This window comes from Lepidothrix coronata, unplaced genomic scaffold, assembly GCF_001604755.1.
Source record: "Lepidothrix coronata isolate B3197 unplaced genomic scaffold, Lepidothrix_coronata-1.0 Scaffold31, whole genome shotgun sequence".
Taxonomy (NCBI): domain Eukaryota; kingdom Metazoa; phylum Chordata; class Aves; order Passeriformes; family Pipridae; genus Lepidothrix; species Lepidothrix coronata.
In genome coordinates, this window is record NW_016690211.1 from 1713358 (window position 1) to 1727911 (window position 14554).

Sequence of the window (14554 nt, forward strand, 5' to 3'; positions counted from 1 at the left end):
AAGGGAAAGGGGAAATGGGGAGGGAGAAGGGGGAGAGGGAGGGAGAAGGGAGAGGGGGGAAATGGGGAGGGGGAAAGGGGGAAGGACTGTACATCTTGCCAAGCACTAGATTTTTCCATGTTCACCTGTGAGAAGTGAAACTTCTTCAAAAGACAGAGATTTCTCTTGTGCGATTAAGCAACTGTAGAGTGCTGATCTATGAGAAACATGCAGACCACAATCATTCATTCCCAACATGTACAGCCAGCAGCAGGTTGCCTGCATGCTAGTGGCTCATTAGATAAAACAGTTCTAGCACATAAACCACAGGCAAAAGTGTCACGTCGCACCCACACCTATCTGAACCACTCGTGCTCCTTTAGGGTAAATAAAAAAATCTACCTCAGTCAATGTTTTTTTTCAGAAGTACCTTTGTTTACTTTTACACAACAAAACAGTCTATCCAGTAGTGTGTTTAAATGAAGACATGGAACAAGAAATGGTAAACATGGATTTCTGTATCTCTTTGAAGATGGGAAACCATCTATAAGAGCTGAGTTTTAATCACCTGGAGCTTATTGTCTCAAATAGCTATTGTAGACTATCCCTTCAGATGCAGTAAATTCTTGCAGCTGATTTGAAGGCACTAGATTTTTGTGGTTGTACAGTAGATGAAAGGCTTTCAGAACACATTGCATGACAAACATCATTCACAGAGCTTGATGTCAAATCCATCACTTATTGCCACAGTTATTGAAATTGTTGTTTTCAAATATTTTTTTTTTAAAAACTTTGCTCCCTTCATCTTTGCTAGGCATTCACCAATCCAAAGATATGGCAATGTACTTATGATTCATATACTTAATTGAGGTTTTGGAATACAAATTTTAGGTTTGTACATATCAGTCCTGTATATTTTTAGTAATTTTTATGGATAATTTAAATTACTATAACACTCCTGTTAATGTGGGGTCACAAAAGGGAGGGAAATGAGCTACAGGTATTCTAATTCATACATTAATAATAATTCGGCCTTGCACATCCAATTACAGTTGTTTGTAGCAACTAAACTAAACAGCAATTTTCAAGTGGTTATATAAAAATAACGTTATTCTTACAAGTATTTGTTAATAATAGATTAAGAGAGGGGGACTGCTGGAAGCTATCTTTGCCTCACTGGTGGCTGTGACAAAAATCAAACTTGTGCAGGAAGACATCCCCCTTGCAGCAGTGTTCCACTGCCTCTGAGCAGAGGAAGCAACATTTATAGACCTTGACCACTAACAACAAATCAGATATCAAATCTGTTTCTCTTTCCAAAATCTCTATTCTGAGGCTTTCTAGCCCAATTAAATAATCAGTTCAAATCAGTTAAAGTTGTTTAACTCTCCATAAGTCCCCAGTGCTGGTATGTTCACTGTTGTTAGTTAATGTTTCTCAGCTGCCCATTCTTACCTTGGAACACAAAATTTCAGATGTTCCGTGTACATGAAGTGTTGGTAATTTTTATATTACTAAGAACATTTCAATAGTATTTAGGACTACAGTAAACTTTTTAAGCTCTAGATGTTGGCTCCACTGTGTAAACAGGAAAGCATAGTTTTTTGATAACTTCCTATCTGAACACCATTTTCTCGTTTGTATGTGCATATGAGTCAATTGTCAGGAAGCTTCTAGATTCTGCATGTGTTTGTTAAAATACCACTTCTGTGACAGTGTAAACCACTGTCAGATAGCAAAGGTGCCTGGGACAGATTCAGCACACCTATATAGGACACAGAGCTGCATATTTGTAGCAGAGACAGAATGTAACTGTGTGCTGTTCTGATTCCTGGTGCACTTCCCACCCTATATGCCTCGCTGCTGGGCTCAGCTACTTAATTAAATCCAGAGTTCACATCATGGTTTTCCATGTGTGAGCAGTTTTAGAGAAAATAAAGTGAAACATAAAAGTACAAAGAAGTGCAAATGAAAAATTCTCAGCATTAAGAAGTCACTTCTTTTGTTTTTTGTTTGGCCTTTCTGTGGTTTCAGAAAGGAGAAGACATGAAACGTTTTATTATTATTATTACTTTCAAAGTATAAAATCATGGTTCATGAGGTAGCATTGCAGTCAGCCAAAACCCTGACTTTCCCAAATACTGTTTGACTTCACTGGAAATGGATATTCATTCATTTAGTGCCTTCAGCTGCAAATTACTGTTAATGAGATTGCCTTCATTGAGTTTCCAGTAGAGAAGTAAAAAGGCCTCCAAACCATGTGGTTCTGTTAAAAGGTTAGTGCTCTTTCCAATCTACTTTCCTAACTAACAATGTTCAATTCCTCTTTCAAGTTTCTCATCCTTTTCAGGTATTTGAATTTGATGGGCAAGTGGGCAAAAAAAATGTTTCCGAAGGATCAGTATGCTGGCAGGATTCATATTTCACACTGCAGGCTGAGTTTCCTCTCTGTGAAATGAAGCTACTATTTACTTATCTTAAAAAGTTTGATTTTGTGGGCTTTGTTATCAATATCTCCAAATCAGTGTGCTGTAAAAAGCTTGATTCCACTTTGTCTTTTCAAAGCATACTTTTGATGGTGCCTACATCCTCTTTACTGTGAGGCTGAAGGTAAGTGCAACAGACACAGGGAACCTGTGCAGCCAACCTGCCCTAGGATGGGGGATGGCTGCAACCTCTGCGTGCCTTCAAAACTGCACTTACCAATGCTAACACTTCAAATGAGCACCCAGTTCCATCTACTGCCGGTCCTTTTCTGACTTTTTTTGTAGAAGGAAATCAGTACTCCTTGTGCATATTCTAAGTCCTGAATGAATGAACATATTATCTCTCCCAATTCTGAGCATTTCTCCAAAATGTTATGTACACATTTTCCTTTAATTACTGAATGGCAATCCACAGTAATGAATAAAACTGCCCCATGTAGCCCCATAGTTAGGCAAAGGGGCTGTGAAATGGAAGGACCATTATTCTGCATAAGAAAGTATGGATAGTCAATTCCAAAATAGTTCCTTACAGTCAGGTGCAGAAATCCATTTCTAGCTACTCAAATATGTAGTCAACTACTTAGAGGTAATTAACAAGTTCTAACAGATAAATATAAGGTGTTGATCAGCTGTGAAAATCAAGATAAACTTTAGGTAACAGGTTGATCATGGGACTTTCAAAAATCTTCCAGTGACTGAGAAGTACAAATACCACTGAAATTATTTTTCCCCTCTTTTTTAATTTATGACTTTAGAAATATTTTCCTAGAATTGGAGTTAAACTGGATGATACCACTTTGAGCTTTTTTCTCAGTAATAATCAGAACACTGAGAAATTTAAATGTAACTGCTGAGGAGGTGAGAATCTGTAATTCCAGCTCCATTGGCAATGTAAATCCCTTTCCCCTGCAAAGTTCACTTCACATAAGCATACACAAATGATGAATGCTTTAGCATGCAAAAAAGGGTGTTGACAGGAGAAGCCAACATGTGGAGCATTGGCAAGCACTAAAGATTTTCACTGGTAAATGTGATGCAGTTTGCATAGAGAATTATAATATTACCATGTACACATAAATATAATCATCTTGAACCACTAAAGGGTGTATCTGTGGCTGTGGAAGATCTTGCTATACTCTCCTGATTCTCAATAGTTAGAGCATCCAGCAGCTAAAACTTCTGGCTTTCCCTCGAGTGTACTGAGTCCATGGAGGTAGGTTTAGGAAAATTTACGGGATCTGAGACTTGAAGGGAAATGAAACATACGGGAAATGCAAATGCTGAAGTTGACCTCAGTTTGCCCAGTGAAGGTCTGGTCATACTGCAGAGTTTCTGGGAAGGAGGGGCAGCGTATCTTATGACATATGCCTGGAGACATTTAAAAGACGTAGATGTGGCACTCAGGGACATGGTTTAGTGGTGGAGTTGGCAGTCCTGGATTAGTGGTTGGTCTCAATGATCTTAGAGGTCTTTTGCAACCTTAAGGTTTCTGTGGTTCTATTCTCCTATAGTTCTAGGGTTCCATGACATAGGTAAATGTTTGAACACTTATATTGCACCCTAATTAGCGAGTTTAGTGTATTGTTACTAGAGCAGGTGGCAAGCCATGAGCACTCTGGTGCACATGCCTTCCGGGTAGCCTTGGGCCAGGTAGCAACACAGGCTGGGTGGAAGGGCCCTTTCTCTCAGTGTCTCTGTGTCTCACTTCAGTCCCTGGCCTTTCCTACTCCTCACAGGAGCCAGAACCTGCTCTCCTTCTATGTCCAGGTGCAGATGGCTTCCTTCACTGCAACAGCTTGGCTCCTCTCACTGGCTGTGTTGTGGCAAGCAGAGACCAGAGGCTCCAGACCACCAACTGGTCCATGGTTTTCACTACCATCTCTTTGGGAAAAGAAGTATGCACTTCATTAATTCTCTTTGTACATGACCACAGGAAGAAATAGTGGACGCTAACATTACCACTGTCCTGTCCAGAAGTCCATGGTCAGAGCCTTTTCTTTGTTTTCTAGTGTAGCTGTGCTTAGTACCTTACTGATCATCTGAACCTCGGGTTCTAACAAGTGTGCATTTCAGCAGCTTCTGCCTGTTGTGCTTTGGGTTTTTTTCTTTGGTTGCTCAATATTCAAAATTTTACTTTCCTCCCCATTTTTTTCTTTTTTTTTTCCTTTCCAGCATGAGGTGATTTGGTGCAGCCTTAGTTTAGCAGAAAATGTTCTGACTGTGAACAGAAATACCTTGACCTGGTGGCTCCCATGGCAGTCATACTTAAGCTGCCCTGGAGCTGGGCTTGTGTTTGCCTTGGAAAGTGAAACCAGGGGAGGTACGTGTGTTTCATGTTCTAACAAACAAACCTCAGGCCAAGGTCACTGAAAGGTTGGGCAGCCTTCATAACCTGCAAGCAATCCATGTTTATTGTTTTCACCAGCTTACCTTTCTTAAAAGGCCTAGGTACAGGTTCACAGGACTGTGAACAATTTCTGACTTAGATTTGACATTTCCTTGACTTTTAAGGAAACACTCCTTGCATATAACCCACTATGGATTGAAAGCCAAGTTAAAAATTGTGTCTTCTATACAAAACTCAGTGCCATTCCCACAAGTCCAGACAGCAGTATGTGATTTTAATCCATGCCCATGGTAGACAGTAAGAGCCAGCATATGCTTAACTTCCCTGTATGCATTATAGTGGAGAGAAATCAGCTTTCTAGTGATAGAAAATGCTGGCTGATACCGTGAAAGACAGAGTGCAAGCAGGGAGCTGCTGCAGGAGCTGGGATGGGAGGGGAACTGTCTGGCCTCTCTGAGGGTCTGCCGGTGGCTGGCTCCTCCTGCAGTGCATGAACCTCTGCTGACTGCAAAGACATCCTGCCAGGGGAATTGACATTTACATCTGGTTGTTGGATGGTCACTAGTGGCTTTCCCCAAGCCTCAGTATTGGGGCCAGTCCTGTTTAATACCTTTATTGATGATCTGGACAAGGGGATCTAGTGCACCCTCAGTCAGTTTGCAGACAACACTAAGTTGGGTGGGAGTGTTGATCTGCTGGCGGGAGTGAGGCTCTGCAGAGGGATCTGAATTGATGAGTCAAGGCTGGATCAATGAGTCGAGGCCAGATGGAAAGAGGTTCAATAAGGCAAAGTCCTGGGTCCTACACTTGGATCACACAACCCCATGCAGGAGTACAGGCCTGGGGAAGAGTGGCTGGAAATTTGCCTAGAGGAAAAGGACTTGGGGGTGCTGGTCATCAGCCAGCTGAACATGAGCCAGCAGTGTGTCCAGGTGGCCAAGAAGACCAGTGGCACGTGGCTTGTATTAGCAGTAGTGTAGCCAGCAGGACTAGGACAGTGATTGTCCCCCTGTACCTGACACCTCAAAATCCTGCATCCAGTTCTGGGCCCCTTACAAGAAGGACATTGAAGTGCTGTAGTGTGTCTAGAGAAGACAACAACAAGGAGCTAGGGAAGAGTCTAGAAGACAAGTCCTATGAGGAGCAGCTGAGGGAGCTGTGGGGGTTCGGTTTGGAAATGAGAGAAGACCTCATCACTCTCTGCAACTCCCTGAAAGGAGATTGTAGCCAGGTGAGTGTTGGCCCCTTCTCCCAGGCAACCAGCAATAGGATGAGAGGAAATGGACTCAAGCTGCACCAGGGGAGATTCAGGTTGGACATTAGGAAGAATTTCTTCGCTGAGAAGCTGGTTAAGCATTGCAACAGGCTGCCCAGGAAGTGATGGACTCACCATCCCTGGAAGTGTTCAAGAAATGCCTGAATGTGGCACTTGGTGCTATTGTTTAGTTGGCATTGTCTGTGTTCAGCCGAAGATTGTACTCAGTGGTACTGGAAGTCTTTTCCAATCTTAATGATTCTATGATTCTATAATATTGTTCAGGGAGGTGAATAGCAAACAAAAGGCTCCTTCTTGGCCTACACTGCACTCACAGCAAGGGACAGGTGCTATAATACTGGAGGTGAAATCATCCCTTTATTTACAAGAAGCCATAACTTCAGGGGCAGTATGTTTTGCGCCACGGCTATGTGTAGAGATCCAAAAATTGGTTAGGTCTCTTGTCTTCCTTCTCTCTGGGACACTGGCTCCTATTCAGGTGGTGCTGACATTGCACAGTTCCTGGCAAACTTCTCCACAAGCACCATGCTGGTCACTCAGAAGACTATAAGATGGGTAAGCTGTCCCACTTCAGGTCATCTTGTCCTGCTTTTTCTGCCCCTGCAGGCACTGAAGGCTGTCTTGCACTATAATTTCCAACTCTCCTTTCATTTTTGTTCTTCTACTCCCTCCACCAAGGCATTGTGTCTGCTAAACCAGAGTGCTGAAATTGAAAAGAATAATGACCCTTTCTTTGCTCATCAGAACCACTTTGGGTAATGTATTCCCTACTGACAATTTAAATTTTTAGCTATGATGATGCCCATTCAGCCCATGCTGGGCAGCCAAGGTAGGCAGACCAAGCAGCTGGAAGGTTGACTGCAGCTTGTAGGGAAGGCATGTGAGGAAGTTAAATTACACCACCATGAAATTAAGCAATTAGTGTCCCAAGTGGATCTGACTATAATAGCTGCACTGAGCCTCACATTCCCAGAAGTCAGCTTTTGTATATCATCTGATTAATATTTGCGCTCTCTCACCCCTTTTATTGGATAAAGCTCTGAGTTTATGGAGGTAATGGCTCCAAAATGAAGTTAGGTAAGGCTGTGGCCATGTAGTTCAGCAAGTGGTACCAGTAAATGCAGCAGTTGAAGCAGCTGTTGTGATCCAGAATTCATGTATAAGCACAAGAATATGAAGAACTGCAATGGTGACAATTTTCCTACACACAGGGATTAGTGAGACTCTTACGAGAGTATCGTGTCTGGTTCTGAGCACTTCAGGAAAAAGCTAAAGGAAAATCTAGTGTCAGGAAGACCTATCTTACTGAGTGAGAAGTTTAAGGCCCTATATTTAGTTTACTTGTTCAAAAACACGATAAAACGATAATTTCATTGTTGGCTGCAATTAACTGCATGAGAAAGGATTTCTGATAATTATTTTTATAAATCAAAACAGACAAGATCGGCTCACTGAAAGTTATGTTTAAACAAGCTTACAGGTGTGCAGCAGTTCCTCTTCCAGCTCAGGTCCTGAGAAGAAGCAATGTAATAACTCAGGCATCGCAAATACAGCTGATAAAGAGAGAGGGATATTCTTTGGACATGTTGTGCTTCAGGGCAGACTGCAATAGGACAGTCTGTTCTACTTTATCAAACCTCAGGTTACATTCACAGCACACAGTGCAGCCTGTACTAGAGACAGCTCGTCTGGATGTAGGGAGTGAACAGCAGTGGTGACAGGGCTGTGCTGACACACAGTCCTCTAGGCCCACCTCTCATGGCAGCAGGTTGGGTGAATCAGAGCTGTATGCTAATAATGCTATATAGCTTTCATAACTAGAGGTGTATAGCACCCGAATGGTGGCTGTACCCCTAATGTTCATTGGACTGTGACATGAGAATACTGCTGGACCAGAGCGTGCAGTTTTCACATTACACTGAAAGCTCAGCCTAGCTCAGCCTCTTTGGGAGCATTTTTTTTCGTTGTACCCTTCACCCAGTTTTCCAAGTCACATAAGAATGAGCTGAATCAGATTATGTTCTTTCTTACACTCTTGGCATTGCTGTGGTGAAATTCCCTGTATTTCTTTGGTCATTTTGCTGATGTACCTCAGTGTAAAGCAAAGAAGAGCTGGAAAGGCTTTTTAGTCCCACATTACTACACATTAGACACGCCACTGACACAGCAATCCCTCATAAAGAATTGCCATGTAAATGCTGCTGCTGCCGCTATTGCTACTGCTACTGCTAATAATAATAATAATAATGTGTCAGTCTTCTGCTGTGCCGTGGATCCCACACTAGAAGCTTTCCATTAAGCAGACACCATACTCTAGACTTCAGTCCTAGGTCACATTTCGGTTTTGTACATTGTTAACAGAGACCAATTTAATCCACTACAGATAGAAGGCAAGACCAATTGTTCTCAGCTTGGGGGTTTAGACTACCTTGATCAGCACAGAGGAGGAGCCAGTTAAAAATGAAACAAAAAATATAAAGCAAGTAAGAATGTGTCCCTTGGGGTGAAGGAGATGGCCAACAGTTCTGCCTTATCTTGGAAGCTCATAATTTTTATTTCAGTGGTTGCAGAGCATTCTTTGTTCCCTGCCCTGGCAGGAGCAGAGCAAAGCACTGCCTTGTTGGCGTTGTTGTGGCAGTTGTGACACCCTATTTTTGGGGAGGTGGCAGGGAAGAGCAGTTCTGCCCCTGAGCTTGACTGAAGAGAAACATGGAGCATGAGGAGCAGGGAGAAAATTTGGGACAGCAAAAGCAGCCAGCAGCAGGCTTTAACAGAGATTAAAAGAAAAAGATTTTCCAAAGGGCATGGAAGGAAGAGTGGAGCCTGTTGCTGGTAGCTGGGCTGAGAGCAAGTCTGAAGAATGGTCCCTGTTGGGACCATTCAAATACACTGGACAGTATTTGAAATCTGATGGAGTCTCTTCTTTCCAATTGTGGAATCATCTCTGGGTAGTTTTTAAATGCTCACTGTAGCAACAAAATGACAATAAATCTCTGCATGCCAGCTCTGCCAGATGGGGTCCTGTCACATCTCACATATATCTCTCTGCAATCAATGCCTCATTTGCATATTTCTTTTTCTCTTTGCTAATCTGGCATAATGATTGGGGAGAAAATGTGTAATTATTTTTCCCTGTTATAGAGATTTCTCTACCCCCGCATTCATTTTTTAAAAGGAGGATAATCTTTCAGGTTGATCACATATATGTTCTTGTTGTTTACAGACATCAGTCTAATGATATCTCAAACATTATTCCTATATAATTGGTATGAGATAGACGTAATTAATTTTGAACCTATAAACATCTCAGCGCACAAAATTTGGTCCAAACAAATCACATTAAATATGTATCTCTTTGTTACCTTTGATAATATCTGTTTATAATACTTATTTTCAGTTCCAATTTCATTGTCTTGTCTGATTTTCTCAGTTTCTCTACTTTCTAATAAGTTTTATACCAGGAAAGAGATTTTAAAACCTATTGAAATACAAAAACATTTAAACTATCACTCTCTTTTGTGACCTTTTGTTATCTAATGTCTATCTAGTCCTCATTTGCTTAAGTATCACTAAATGTTTTATAAAAAAATCTTAGAAGTATTCTAATGAGTTCAAGCTTACTGATGAAGCTACATTCAACCATGATAAATTTAACCAATAAATTCTGTCATCCCTATGGCTAACAGTCAGCAGGACTGTAGCTGCTTCTTCATTGCTGCCCACTAAGATGTGCAAGGAAAAGCAAAGGGTATCTACGGTAATATTCAAGGTTGCCTTCAGCAGCCTGATCCACCCAAATTGCTATCCAAGTTCACTTCACATCCACCTAAACAGCACAAACCTTGGTTTAGAAACCCATCATCCTCCTCAAAGCCCATCGCTGGAGGACTTGCCTCTCCCTGAAGGCTCTCTACAAACAGGGGGGAGGACCCGGAGTCGGCATTCAAGAACTGCAGAACAAAACCCATGGAAATGGCACAAGAGGACAAACATTGACAGTGCCAACCTCTTGCCAGGGCACTCAGCACAGCAGCCATGGTCCTTCCCATCCCACCTACCCCTGGCTCCCTTGGGCCCATGGGCACCTGGCTTTGCCATAACCACCTGTGTTTGACACCAGTTGTTTTCCTTGAAGTTTCAGTTTCCACTGTTGTCCACCTTCCTAACTGCAGGAGCTGTTGCTGGCAGTACTTGCATACTGGACTGTGCCCAGCCAAATGTGGGTCATATGCCTGCCCAAGTGGGAAGGAATGGGAGAAGTAATGGGTTGCTGCCATGCTCACTGGGTGCACACTGTCCCTCTCTCCTACTTACCTGGTGGTGGTGAAGCCCCACATCCAGAGCACATTAAACACTAATATTACAAATGCTATTTCACATTCCTCATGCTCTTTCATACATGCCACCAGCCTCAGCTTCTCAAGATGATTTCTGTCCATCTGTTCTGTTTTTATAGGGACATGGCATCATGTTGCCTCTTTGCTCCTTCCCTTTGTCCTGTTTGTTGAGGTCTATGCCTGTTTTTCATCTGAAGCTTACGAAAGAGTCCAGATCTGAGTCATGGACTAGTCATACATTGGAACTGAGCCTCCTACATTCCCTTAGCCTTTATTTTTGGAATGGGGTCTGCATGCTAGAACACTGTGGCTAAATATTAAATAACCACAGCTGTCATGGACAGATTCTTAAAGAAAGTATTCAGATGAAACCAAATCAGTTTTTAGTAATTCTCATTTTTAAACTAAAGGCAATTCTAAAACCAAATTCATTAAAAAGAATGAAAATTCAAACATTTAATTTAAAAGTTGCAAGCATCAGAATGGAACATTTTACAGAATTAAAATACATTCACAAAATACTTCACTGTCACCAAAATTATAGAGGTTTGGCCCAACACTGCGCCTGAAAAATGTATATGAGCAGTACTGGCAGATGCTCTCCTACCAGATTTCAAAAGTGAGTAACATATCTTGCAGTAGTTTATGTTTCTTTCAGACCTAAAACAAGTAATGTGAAAACAATCTAAGCTTTCATGTCTTTATGCTTTTACTCTGGTTGATATAGAGAACAGCAGGGAATATTCTGAGCACCCTGAAGACTTAGAAACTAGCAAGCAAACAAAAGAAGCCCAGAACTGTTAATATGACTGTTCTCTTTACTGCTGTTGCTGTATTGGTTACTTAAGGAGAGGGGTTTCTCAGCAATTCACTGCAGTGTCTGCTCTTGTGCTTGTTCACTCTCTCCACCCAAGACTTCAAGTTATGTTGTCCATGGCTATGTTACCTTAAGCAATACTGGCTCCCACATAATGCTCCTCTTGGGCCAGCAAAACACTTCTTACAGCAGCCTCAGGCCAACCCACAGACCTTCAGCTGAGGAGCTGCCAAGAGATGACTCCAGCGCGGAGAAGATAACGTGGAACAAAGTTTACAAAGCAGTTTAGAGAAAGAAATGTCAGGAAGCAACAAAAAAAGAAGATTCTGAATCCTTTTTCTTTTTGAGGTAGAAGTCCTCCTCCTCACATCTGAAGCTTACAGGCAGATTTCTGCTTCCTGGCATATCTGGTTAAAAAAATAAAAATCTAAGTATGACATCTGAGCATACATGTAATACAAGTTCTAATAAGATTCTGGTTTATTACTTGCCTTAACTTTTACCAAACTCTTTGTTAACAACAACAATAGAAAGTAATACTAAACATAGTAACCTCCACATTTTTTAGTCTTAGGCACCAATCCTGTCTCCAGTGCTGCAGACTGGGTGTATCTGGATGTATCTGATCTGCTTGTCTCCAGCAGACATCTTGGGAACTCCCTGAACTGGAACATTTGAAAAGCATTGTTGGTAGAAGCAAGGGATCTACTAACTTCATCTTTCTAAATAGATACTGATAGCAGATTTAAATTTAGCATACGTGCAGAAGCCCTTTGCATTTTTTTGGAGACAAAACGGAATAAAAAAATAGTTTTGTGTCCTCAGGAGAATAAAAAATAAGTGAACAAACGGTATGAAAGGCAAACAGAAATGCTAACTTGTAGATGACTTGCCTGGTTAGTCATTTTCAATAGATGTAACAAAGATGATAATCCAAGAAAGCATTGGATGAACTACAGGTAGTTTTGCTGGACCTTCAAAACTCATCTGTTTTAATTGGAGGGTTTTTTTGTTGTGAGTTGGTTTTGTTGTTTTCGGGTGGTTTTTTTGTGGAAACTTGAACTAAGAGGCAGAAGCAGTGTAAATTTATTGCAAGTGAAAAGTAATACAGCTTTCTTTTAGCCTCTCCTGGGCACTAACCCTTCAGATGTCCTAGGATTTAGACTCTCAAAGATTTCATTTCCTATTTCCCGGGCATTAGAGGAAGGCAACAAGGTGAGACGAATGAACTCAAATATCTCTTAGAAATCAAACAACTTCTGAAGCAGAGATGCAGAAGTAAAACAAAATGTACTTTTGCTTTAGGGTTTTTCTCTACACTAGTTTTGTTGTTTTTTTTTTCTTTTCATTGTGGTCCCTCGTTTCCCCACTCAGACAAAATGCAGCCATGACAACATGGAAATCCCCTGAGCAGTACAGCTCTGATAATAAGATTGTTCAGGTTCAAGAAAAATATTATGTCTGAAAAGACTTTTTCTTTTCATTTGCTCCAACTGAAACAGGAAAAAAGAAAAAAAAAGATCAAAGTGATAGCCCACTCAATTATAAACAAGGCAAATTTAAAGTGAGAAGGTGTCATTTCTGGATAGCGGTCAATTTGCACAGGAGAGCCCTCCTTTAAAGACATTTCTGGCTGAAAATGAGGTAGAAATTAGCCTGAGGGTTTCTAGAAGGATATAGTATTGAAGAGTATGAAGAAAGGTGTTGAAATTCTTTACTAAACTTCTCTAAAGCAAGCGAGGGGTAGGCCTTAGTGATGTAAAGTCGCGGGGACCCAACCTCACTAATTCAAGTTTGGCTGCAATGAGCTTGGATCAATCACAGAAAACTCGGGAGAGAGAGACGAGGACAAACTCCTGCTAAAGTTCCACCAGCTGACTCAGAAAGAGAGTGTTTCTTGGACGGATATTATGAGAATTTGGCAGTGACCCAAATAATTCTGTAGGTGAAGTCAGTCTCTTGACTGAGGGTCAGTCAGGCCATGGTGGTGCCAGTGTTAGTGGTTCCGTGCCCCCCACACCATGTCCAGCTCCTGCTCTGCTTTGTGTGGGTGGTCACTGTGGCCTGGCAGGTCCCTCTCCTGTTTGTGGGTGGGAGGTATCATAGAGGTCTGCCAAGCAGATATCTACTCCTGCCACCCCCTGGGCTCTTTTTAAATTCAGTGGAGAGAAATAAATATATTTTGAGGTTTAGACTTCATCTTTTTAATGTCTATTTTGGCATGAGTTGAATAGTGTTCTTCACTGGCCAGACATAGGCGCAGCATGAAGAGTTTTAACATGTAAATGCCTGCACACTGGCACACTGGCCAGTGAACCCAAACCCATTCTTCTGTGTCTACCTAGGCTTAGTGCATCTTCAGGGAACGCTTCAGTGGGAAGCCCCAGGGTCCTACTACAAGGAGGGGCTTGATGCAGATATTTGACATGCCCATCTTCCAGGCAGTCTCCTTGAAATCTTGTGGAAAGGGCGTAATTTCTTCCCACTAGAAAAGGGCAGGGGAGCCCAGAAGCAATACCTTGACAACCCACTGCCCCCAGCTTTGGGTAGCAAGTGACATTGCAGGACAGTCCTTGTTGTTCTGGCAAGGCCACTCTTCTGGACACGAGTTCTGAACTTTCATCACTTTCATCACCTTTGGTGAGCATTTTGAATTAGTTGCTTGCAAATGAGAAAGCTGATGTGGCTTCCATATTGAGCCTTCTTATTGTAATGTCATCACTTTTCTGTTTACTTGGGCACTGTTACTAACTTGGCCCTCAGTTTCCTTTACGCCTCCAACCTAAAGCTTTTTTTGGTGCAGCCAGGCCTGCGCCAGAACTTGCTCTTCTCTTTCAGGTCTTCAGCTCACTTGTAGTTAGCCACATCAGTCAGCTGTGTGCACGGCTCTGCTTTACGATCTGGTGTGCGTTGGTGTTTACAGCCACAGAAAGTGTGCAAAGGAAATATTTAACACCTCTTTATCTCTCACTTTCTGCCTTTGCTTTGTCCAAAGCCTGAACAAATGTGAGATGTGCCACTTTGTTCTCAGGAGCCAGGTTTTGCAGGATTAGTCTTTTAAATCACAGCTTTTCTGGGTCAGCACTGCCTTATGCGGAACTTCATAGAATCACAGCAGGTTTCAGGCTAAAAGGGACTTTTGAAGATTATCTAGCCTCAACCCACCTGCCATGGGCAGGGACACCTTCCACTAGACCATGTTACTCAAAGCCCCATCCAACCTGACCTTGAACACTTCCAGGGATGAGGCATCCACAGCTTCTCTGGGCAGCCTGTGCCAGGACTTCATCATCCTCATAGTAAAGAATTTCT